We start from the raw sequence: 11,593 nt of genomic DNA on the forward strand, positions 1-11,593 counted from the left end.
GCATATATGTGATAGTTAGATTAATTATTTTTATCACTATTATTTTGTTACTAGTTTTATAGTTTTACTTGTCCTTGTTAAACCAACATTTCTCAGTCAATAAATGACAATTTCTGGCTGTACTATGAAGAAAACCTTGGTGTTTTACACTTAATTTTAACCAGAAGTTTACAATGCTTTCTTGTTTAAAGAAAATTAATATATGTGAATGAGTTTTGGGTCAAGGAATACAAATGATTGGTAACTGAATGGCATTTTACAGAATACTGGTGTGTTTGCTATTTCAAGAACAGGAAAGCACTATTATAAGCCACTCTACTTTGCCCACTGAAATTTATGGTTCCTAATATTTCTTTATAGCTGCTAAAACATATTAAAGACTGATGAAATCTGTCTAAAGAGAAAAGCTAAAAATGTGTAGTGAAAACAGACTTACCAGTAACCCTGCACAATACTATGTTGTGATCACCCTGCTTTTTCTTTCCATTCCTTTTCCTTTCCTTTTCCCTTTTCTTTCCTTTTACTTCCTCTCCTTTCCTTTCCTTTGTTCTTTTCTTTCCTTTTTCTTTTCTTTCCTTCCCTTTTCTTTCTGTCTTTCCTTCTTTCTAATTTGAGTATAGTTGACATACAATGCTACCATAGTTTTAGGTGTACAACTTAGTGATTTGACAAATTTATATGTTGTGCTATGTTTACCACAACTATAGCTATCATCTAAAGAGGACCCCATCTTTTGTTTAAGACTTATGAGGAATTAGTTCTCACATTTAGTTTATCCTGAAATACTGAGTTCATGCTCAGAGCATGGGGAGAGTTAATTCAAACCTGTTAAAAAAATTAGTTCTTTTTCTTTCTTCAAGAACTTAAAGAATCAGAAATTCTGTGAAAGCAGAGTCCCCTAAGAGTTGGTTGCTATCCTTGCCAGATATTTTGGCTTTAACATTCAGAACATAGGAGGGAAATTTTTCAAGTAGGTGGTACAGAAAATCAGAATTTAAGTCTTTTGACTTTAGTGATTGAATATTCCCTCTCCTCTAAGAGGAATTATAACCATCCTAAGACTGAAAACACAGGAAGCAAAGCTGTTTAAAATTCATTTTGCCAATCCATATTCATGAATTTGTCTTTTAATCTCTACTCTTAACCATCTGAGATTGCTTCTAATAGCAGTTCTCTTCAGAACTGATGGAAACCAGTTCTACTAAGTCATACTCATTCTTATCATTCTCCCTTTAATTCTTGACTCAGTCATTGGCTCACATCATCAAATGCTTTATCAGATATGCCAAGTGGAGCGAACTGACTCACCCCAGCATTCCCTGTATGAGGGCAGAGAATCATTTCCATTGATGTAATCTCTTAGGAGAATGGGTGGGAATTGGGTGGGCAAGATATACTTGAATATATTTGGTCCCCACAGTGAGAAATGTGAAGTATCACATAAAATGATGAAGAAAGTGGTGACAGATCAAAGAGCCTTAAGATACTAAACCAGCAAAGGGACATCATAAATGTCAGTCATTTCAGATATTTCTGAAGTATCTTCAGGCATAATATGGTTTTGTATATATTTTGATTAAAATAGAACAGTGTTCAAAGCATTAGAATAACTAGAGACCGGAGGAAAATATGCAAGTAGAAAAGAAAAACGTGAAATCAAAGTATAAGAGAGAGATTTCTGTGGTATTGTTCAATATTAAGAATATTTTTCTAACTTACCTGTTCTGTTCTAGAGTGTGCAGCAGCATTTGTAGAAACTCTATAATTTTGATTTCTGCTTTGTAGTATAATCACCTCTCAGACAAAATGTGTTTCTTTCCAGTGAAAATACAGTTCATTTAGTAGCAGTAGGTGTTAGTGACCTACTGATGATTCTGAGATTTCTAATAACAAACCTTTTATTGATTTCTCCCGGGAATGATGGCTATGCTTATGTTAATTGGCTCAAGAGAAAAATAGGAGAGTTATTTGGAGATAGGAGGTAAGGGAGGATAGAAGATGTTAGAATATCTCTTGTATATTACACAATGTCCCGGGTGTGTGAGTGATAACTCATTTAGGACAAGATACGTGGAAATATGAGCTTACTTAGATTTACTGAGTTGGAAAGAGTGAGAAGTTTCCCACAATTGTTGCAGATGCCCTCATTTATGGAGTGGGAGAGAGTGAACCCTATGTATCAATATTTTTTTTTTTTCCAGAAAAAGCAAGATGCTTTATGCAAGGGGGGCATTCCCATCAGCATTTGTGATTTGTCCCCATTTAACATTTTTTATCTATTAACTATTCCAAAATTCATCACAAAGTGCGTGAAATGAGGGAATAAATAAATATCTTTATGTAGCTTTTCTTTCCTTAAAACACACTGAATCTGACTGGACATAAGGCTTATGAGATCATGCTAAATTTTTGGACAAATAAAAAGCTTAAAAATGTTATTCTAGATTAAGTGTTGGCAAATTATGGCCCATGGGTCAAATTTGGACCACTGCCTCTTCCTTAATTTATTGGAACACAGACATAACCATTTGTTTATGTATTATCTATGGCATTTTGAGCTATAAAAAGCAGTCAAATACTTGTAGCAGACACCATATGGCCCACAAAGTCTTTGGCCTGTTACATAAGAAGTTTGATGATCTCACCCTACATTAAGCAAGTTAGGCAGAATATGGTACAGTAGAAGAATCATTCACATCGATCTTCATCATCTTCATATATATTCAAGATGAAGGTTGCAAACTAAGTTAGTTGAAGTCCTGTATGTAGATCATTCCCCATACTCAGGGCTGAGTACATACTTGTGGGGCCAAATGTGAAGTGAATATGTAGGGGTTTTGGTTAACAAAATTATTAAGACTCCAGCCTTTCTCATACCCTTCCAAGAAATTAAAGAGAAAGGAACATTCCCAAACACATTCTAAGAGGTCAGCATAATTCTGATACCTATAATACTAGAAAAGTACAGGTCAATATATCTGATGAATATGGATGGAAAAATTTTGAACTAAATACTAGCAAACCAAATTCAGTATCACATTAAAAGGATCATTTACCACGATCAAGTTGGATTTATCCCTGGGATGCAAAAGGATGATGCAACATAGGCAAGTCAATCAATACGATAAATCACATTAATAGAATGAAAGAAGATAATCATATGATCATCTCAAGAGACCTAGAAAAAGCAGCTGACAAAAGTCAACACCAAATTTATGACGTTCTGTTTTTACTTCTCCCAGTCTGGTCCACACTTAGATATAGATGATGATGAGATGTAAAGAGTTATCTGAGAACCTGTGAGATCTCAAACTCATCTGAAGTTTCATCTCAATTTATTACATTTTTATTATTTGTTAATTTAAAATTTAGTTAACATACAGTGCAATATTGGTTTCAGGAGTAGAATTCAGTGATTCATCACTTACATACAACACCCAGGGCTCATCACAAGTGCTCTCTTTAGTATGCATCACCCACCTAGCTCATCTTCCACCCACCTCCCTGCATCCGTTGTTCTCTATCATTAACCATCTCTTATGGTTTATTTCCCTCCCTGCTCTCCCCACCACTTCCCATATGTTCATCTGTTTTGTTTCTTAAATTCCACATATGAGTGAAATCATATGGTATTTGTCTTTCTCTGATTGACTTATTTCACATAGCATAATTGGTCTAGCTAACTCCATCCACGTTTCAAATGGCAAGATTTCATTCTTTTTGATTGCTGAGTATACATCTCACCTTCTTTATCCAGTCGCCAGTCAATGGGCATTGGGCTGTCTCCATACATTGGCTATTGTTGATAATCCTACTATAACCATTGGGGTGTGTATACCCCTTTGAATCTGTATTTTTGTATCCTGTGGGTAAATACCTAATAGTACAATACCTAATAGTACAATTACTGGATTGTAGGGTATTTCTCTTTTTAGTTTTTTGAGGAACCTCCATACTGTTCTCCAAAGTAGCTGTACTAGTTTGCATTCCCATCAGTAGTGCAAGGGGTTTACCCCTTCTCTACATCCTTCCCAACACCTGTTGTTTCTTGTGTTGTTAATTTTGGCCATGCTGACAGGTGTGAGGTGGTATCTAATTATGGTTTTGATTTGTATTTCCCTGATGATGAGTGATGTTGAGCATCTTTTCATGTGTTTGTTAGCCAACTGGAAGTCTTCTTTGGAAAAGTGTCTATTCATGTCTTTTACCCATTTCTTAACTGGGTTGTTTGTTTTTTGGGTGTTGATTTTGATAAGTTCTTTATAGATTTTGGATACTAACCCTTCATCAGATTTTTCATTTGCAAATATCTTCTCCCATTATAGGCTGCCTTTTAGTTTTGATTGTTTCCTTTGTTGTGAACCTTTTTACCTTGACGAAGTCCCAATAGTTCCTGTTTGTTTTTGTTTCCCTTGTCTTTGGCAGTGTATCTAGTAAGAAAGTGCTATGGCTGAGGTCAAAGAGGTTGCTGCCTGTTTTCTCCTCTAGGGTTTTGATGGCTTCCTGTGTCACATTTAGGTCTTTCATCCATTTTGAATTTATTTTTTTGTATGGTATAAGTATGGTTTTATTCTTCTCCGTGTTGCTGCCCAGTGTTTCCAACACTATTGTTGAAGAGACTGTCTTTTTTAACTGAATATTCATTCCTGCTTTGTCAAAGATGAGTTAACCATATAGTTGTGGGTCCATTTCTATGTTCTCTATTCTGTTCCATTGACCTGTGTGTCTGTTTTTGTGCTAGCACCATACTGTCTTGATGACTACAGCTTTGTAATATACCTTGAAGTGTGAAATTGTAATGACTTCAGCTTTGCTTTTCTTTTTTAGGATTGTTTTGGTTATTCAGGGTTTTTGTGGTTCCATGCAAATTTTAGGATTGCTTTTCCTAGCTCTCTGAAGAATGCTGGTGGTTTTTTGATAGGGATTGCATTAAGTGTGTAGATTGCTTTGGATAGTATCGATATTTTAACAATGTGTTTTCTTCCAGTCCATGAGCATGGAATGCTTTTCCATTTCTTTGTGTCCTCTTCAGTTTCTTTCATAAACGTTCTTAAGTTTTCAGAGTACAGATCTTTTACCTCTTTAGTTAGGTTTATTCCTAGGTAATGTTGTTTTTAGTACAAATGTAAATGAGATCAATACCTTGATTTCTTTTTCTGCTGCTTAGTTATTGGTTTATAGAAATGCAACAGGTTTCTTTTTTCTTTAATTTATTTTTTAAAATTTACATCCAAGTTAGCACATAGTGCAACAATAATTTCAGGAGTAGATTCCTTAATGTCCCTTACTCTTTTAGCCCATCCCCCTACCTACAACCCTTCCAGTAACCCTCTGTTTATTCTCTATATTTAAGAGTCTCTTATGTTTTGTCCCCCTCCCTGTTTTTATATTATGTTTGCTTCCCTTCACTTATGTTCATCTGTTTTGTCTCTTAAAGTCCTCATGTGAATGAAGTCATAATATTTGTCTTTTTCTGACTAATTTCGCTTAGCCTAATACCCTCTGGTTCTATCCACATAGTTGCAAATGGCAAGATTTCATTCTTTTTGATTGCCAAGAAATATTCCATTGCATATATATATGCCACATTTTCTTTATCCATTCATCCATCGATGGACAGTTGGGCTCTTTCCATACTTTGGCTATTGTTGATAGTGCTGCTATAAACATTGGGGTGCATGTGTCTCTTGGAAACAGCATACCTGTATCCCTTGGATAAATACCTAGTAGTGCAATTGCTGGGTCGTAGGGTAGTTCTATTTTTAATTTTTAGAGGAACCTCCACACTCTTTTCCAGAGTGGCTGCACCAGTTTGCATTCCCACCAGCAATGCAAAAGAGATCCTCTTTCTCCGCATCCTTGCCAACATCTGTTGTTGCCTGTGGTGTTAATATTAACCATTCTGATAGGTGTGAGGTGGTATCTCATTGCGGTTTTGATTTGAATTTCCCTGATGATGAGTGACATTGAGCATATTTTCATGTTTCGGTTGGCCATCTGGATGTCTTCTTTGGAGAAGTGTCTATTCATGTCTTTTACCCATTTCTTCACTGGATTGTTTTTTGGGTGTTGAGTTTGATAAGTTCTTTATAGATTTTGGATCTAACCCTTTATCTGATATGTTATTTGAAATATCTTCTCCCATTCTGTCAGTTGACTTTTAAACTGTCAGTTGTCAGTTTTTCTGATTGTTTCCTTCGCTGTGCAGAAGCTTTTTATTTTGATGAGGTCCCAGTAGTTCATTTTTGCTTTTGTTTCCTGTGCCTCTGGAGACGTGTTGAGTTAGAAGTTGCTGCGGCCAAGATCAAAGAGGTTTTTGCCTGCTTTCTCGTCAAGGATTTTGATAGTTTCCTTTCATACATTGAGGTCTTTCATCCATTTTGAGTTTTTTTTTGTGTATGGTGTCAGAAAGTGGTCCAGGTTCATTCTTCTGCATGTCGCTGTCCAGTTTTCCCAGCACCACTTGCTGAAGAGACTGTCTTTATTCCGTTGGATTTTCTTTCCTGCTTTGTCAAAGATTAGTTGGCCATACCTTTGTGGGTCCATTTCTGGGTTCTGTACTCTGTTCCATTGATCTGAGTGTCTGTTTTTTGTGCCAGTACCAAACTGTCTTGATGATTACAGCTTTGTAATACAGTTTGAAGTACAGAATTGTGATGCCCCAGCTTTGTTTTTCTTTTTCAGGATTGCTTTGGCTATTTGGGGTCTTTTCTGGTTCCATAAAAATTTGAGGATTGTTTGTTGCAGCTCTGTGAAGAATGCTGGTGTTGTTTTGATAGGGATTACATTGAATATGTAGATTGCTTTGGGTAATATTGACATTTTAGCATTATTTGTTTTTCCTATCTAGGAGCATGGAATCTTTTTCCATTTTTTGGTGGCTTCTTCAATTTCTTTCATAAGCTTTCTATAGTTTCCAGTGTATAGATTTTTAACTTCTTTGGTGAGACTTATTTCTAGGTATTTTATGGTTTTCGGTGCAATTGTAAATGGGATCAATTCCTTGATTTCTCTTTCTGTTGCCTCATTGTTGGTGTATAGGAATGCAACTGATTTCTTTGGATTGATTTTATATCCTGTGACTTTGCTGAATTCATGGGTCAGTTCTAACAGTTTTTGGTGGAATCTTTTGGGTTTTCCATATAGAGTATCATGTCATATGTGAAGAGTGAAAGTTTGACCTCCTCCCGGCCTTTTATTTCTTTGTGTTTTCTGATTGCTGAGGCTAAAAATTCCAATAGTATGTTGAATAGCACTGGTGAGAGAGGACATCCCTGTCTTGTTCCTGACCTTAGGGAGAAAGCTCTCAGTTTTTCCCCCTTGAAGATGATATTAGCATTGGGTCTTTCATACATGGCTTTTATGATCTTGAGGTATGATCCATCTCTTTTATCCCTACTTTCTTGATGGTTTTTATCGAGAAAGGATGCTGTACATTGTCAAATGCTTTCTCTGCATCTATTGAGAGGATAATGTGATTCTTGTCCTTTCTTTTATTGATGTGATGAATCACATTGAATATTTTGTGAATATTGAACCATCCCTGTATCCCAGGTATATAGTCCACTTGGTCGTGGTGAATAATTGTTTTAATGTATTTTTGGATCCGGTTGGCTAATATCTTGTTGAGGATTTTTGCTTCCATGTTCATCAAGGAATGGGTCTATAGTTCTCCTTTTTATTTATTTATTTTACTTATTTTATTTATGTTTTTTATATTAAATATAATTTATTGTCAAATTGGTTTCCATACAACACCCAGTGCTCATCCCAACAGGTGCCCTCCTCCATGCCCATCACCCACTCTCCCCTCTCCCCATCCCCCATCAACCCTCAGTTTGTTTTCAGTATTTAAGAGTCTCTTACGGTTTGCTTCCCTCCCTCTCTGAAACTTTTTAGTGGGGTCTTTGTCTGGTTTTGGAATCACGGTAATGCTGGCTTCATAGAAAGAATTTGGAAGTTTTACTTCCATTTCTATTTTTTGGAACGGTTTCAAGAGAATAGGTGTTATCTCTTCCTTAAATGTTTGGTAGAATTCCCCTGGAAAGCCATCTGGCCCTGGACTCTTGTTTTTTGGGAGATTTTTGATTATTAATTTGATTTCTTTACTGGTTATGGGTCTGTTCAAATTTTCTATTTCTTCCTGTTTCAGTTTTGGTAGTTTATGTGTTTCTAGGAATTTGTCCATTTCTTCCAGATTGCCCATTTTACTGGTGTATAATTGCTCATAATATTCTGTATTATTGGTATTATTTATGCTGTGTTGGTTGTGATCTCTCCTCTTTCATTCTTGATTTTATTTGCTTGGGTCCCTTCTTTTTGATCAAACTGGATAGGAGTTTATCAACTTTGTTAATTCTTTCAAAGAACCAGCTTCTGGTTTCATTGCTCTGTTCTACTATTCTTTTGTTTTTGATAGCATTAATTTCTGCTCTAATCTTTATTATTTCCTGTATTCTGCTAGTTTTGGGTTTTATTTGCTGTTCTTTTTCCAGCTCTTTAAGGTATAAGGTTAGGTTGTGTATGTGGGACCTTTCTTCCTTCTTAGGAAGGCCTGGATTGCTATATACTTCCCTCTCATGTGTCTTTGCTGCATCCCAGAAGTTTTGGGCTGTGGTGTTATCATTTCCATTGGCTTCCATGTACTTTTTAATTTCCTTTTTAACTTCCTGGTTAGCTCATTCATTCTTTAGTAGGATGTTCTTTAGTTTCCAAGTATTTGTTATCTTTTCAAATTTTTTCTTGTGGTTGATTTTGAGTGTCATAGCGTTGTGGTCTGAAAATATCCATGGTATGGTCTCGATCTTTTTGTACTTGTTGAAGGCTGATTTGTGTTCCAATATGTAATCTATTCTGGAGAATGTTCCATGTGCCCTGGAGAAGAATGTGTATTCTGCTTTAGGATGAAATGTTCTGAATATATCTGTTAAATCCATACAGTCCAGTGTGTCATTCAAAGCCATTGTTTCCTTGTTGATTTTCTTTTTAGATTATTTGTCCATTGTTGTAAGTGGAGTGTTGGAGTCCCCTACTATTATGGTATTATTATTGAGTTTCTTTATGTTTGTGATTAATTGATTTGTATATTTGGGTGGTTCCACGTTTTGAGTATAAATGTTTATAATTGTTAGGACTTCTTGGTGGATAGACCCCTTAATTATGATATAATGCCCTTCTTCATCTCTTTTTACAGTCCTTATATTAAAGTCTAGATTGTCCGAGATAAGTATGGCTACTCCAACTTTCTTTTGTCAACCATTAGCATGATAGATGGTTCTCCATTCCCTTACTTTCAATCTGAAGGTGTCTTTAGGTCTAAAGTGGGTCTCTTGTAAACAGCATATAGATGGATCTTGTTTTCTTATCCATTCTGTTACCCTATGTCTTTTGATTGGAGCATTTAGGCCATTGATGTTTAGAGTGAGTACTGAAAGATATGAATTTATTGCCACTATGTTGCCTATAGAGTTGGAATTTCTGGTGGTGTTCTCTGGTCCTTTCTCATTTTTGTTGCTTTTGGTCTTTTTTTTTTCTTTTGTCTTTTCTCCCCTCAGAGGGTCCCCCTTAAAACTTCTTACAGGGCTGGTTTAGTGGCTATGAACTCCTTTAATTTTTGTTTTCTGGGAAACTTTTAATCTGTCCTTCTATTTTGAATGACAGCCTTGCTGGATAAAGAATTCTTGGCTGCATGTTTCTCCAGTTCAGCACATTGAATATATCCTGCCACTCCTTTCTGGCCTGTCTGGCCTGTCAAGTTTCTGTGGGTAGGTCTGTTGCAAACCTGATATGTTTTCCCTTGTAGGTTAAGGACTTTTTTTTCCTTTGTTGCTTTCATGATTCTTTCCTTGCCTGAGTATTTTATGAATTTGACTAAGATATGCCTTGCTGTTGGTCAGTTTTTGTTGAATCTAATGGGAGTCCTCTGTGCTTCCTGGATTTTAATGTCTGTGTCTTTCCCCAGGTTAGGAAAGTTTTCTGCTCTGATTTGCTCACATAAGCGATCTATTTATGTACTTATCTACATATGAAGATCTCTGCTGTGCTGGCTCAGAGTCAGTCTTGCCCCATTAAATGTTCAGTTGCCAGGTGCAGGGGTGTGGGGTTTGGTTACCTCCACTGGGGCTGCAGTGTTGCTCTCTGAAGTTGTTGTTGAAAATGTTGCAGGAGAACATGGAGCCACCCCCCTCTCTGGTCCCTGGACAGGAGATCTCACACCCCCCACAGTTCAGGAAGCCCTCATAGAATAGTGAGGGCTGTCAGTGCACCATGCAGGACAGCTCTGCTGCATTTTACCTTTGGTGCGTGGATGGGAGTCAAAACTTGAAAATTTAAAGGACCCAGCACTGCATGGATCTGTCCGGCTCCTGCAGAGTATAGTCTCTTTCTGCTGTGTCTGATGTCTTTTGTCCCAGAAAAACAGTCCTACTCCTGCATGGTACCCAGGATCTATGGTGTAGCACTGCTAAAAGCAGCAACCAGGTTATCTGTTCTGTGCCACTGTTTCCTGCTGAAGGAAGGTCTTTAGCTGGCACCTGCAGGGTCTTTTGTCTTTGTAGAGGAAATATACCCTCTTCCAAATGTACTCCAGGAAGGGGAATGTCCTTTCCCAATGTGACCCAAGAGGTCCCTACACCATGCTATGTACTCCAGGGCCAGCTCCCTCCTCCACAGGAGTGCACACTGCAGCTCCACTCTGGAGAAAGTCACACACTTCCAAAACCTCAGAGTTCGAGCTCCACACACTGTTTGCAAAAAACTTGCCACATTCAGTACCTCTCCCTCCCCAGTCATGGTCCAGAGACGCTTTCCTCTTGTGCTAACCTGACACCACAATCTCTCAACCCCTCTCTGTTTCTCTCCCTTTGTCTCTTCATGGGAATGTTTCCCTTCCCTCTATGGCACCACCATTTTTCTCTGCCCAATTCACTTTCATGCCCTTTGCACCTGTCACACTGTCTCCCTCCAATCTTGGAGATCCTTCTGCCAGTCCTCAGATTGATTTCCTGTGTGTTCCAAGTGATCAGACCTGACTACAGCTGTTTTTGAGGGATGAGAAAAGCCCAGGCTCTCTCTACTTCTCTGCCATCTTAATTCCTCTTTCCAATTTGTTCTAGTTTTAAAACTAGAAACAGATCATGATGTATGGAGGGCTTAATTACAGCAGACTTTCTCTGTTTTATTATGTCAAAGACTTACCCTCCACTATACCCACTCTGATTTAAAGATCTCCCTTAGGGGCACCTGGGTGATTTTCAGTTGGTTAAGTATTTGACTTCCGCTCAGGTCATGATCTCACGGTTTGGGAGATCAGGTCAAGATCTCTCTGTGCTGACAGCTCAGAGCCTGAAGCCTGCTTTGAATTCTGTGTCTCCGTCTCTCTCTGCCTCTCCCCCACTCGTGTTCTGTTTGTCTCCCTCTCAAAAATAAATAAACATTAAAAAGTTTTTAAAGATCTCCCTTAGAATGTAGTTGCACTAACAAAGGGGGGGGGGGTAAGAATGGGGGAGTGGAGTGCAGAATAACTGCTCCTGTCAATTCATTCATTTCTGTATGTAATAATCTAGCTCTTACCCCTGAAAGTCTGGGCAGTGTG

This window comes from Panthera onca, chromosome B3 (genome assembly GCF_046562875.1).
Source record: "Panthera onca isolate mPanOnc1 chromosome B3, mPanOnc1 haplotype 2, whole genome shotgun sequence".
Taxonomy (NCBI): domain Eukaryota; kingdom Metazoa; phylum Chordata; class Mammalia; order Carnivora; family Felidae; genus Panthera; species Panthera onca.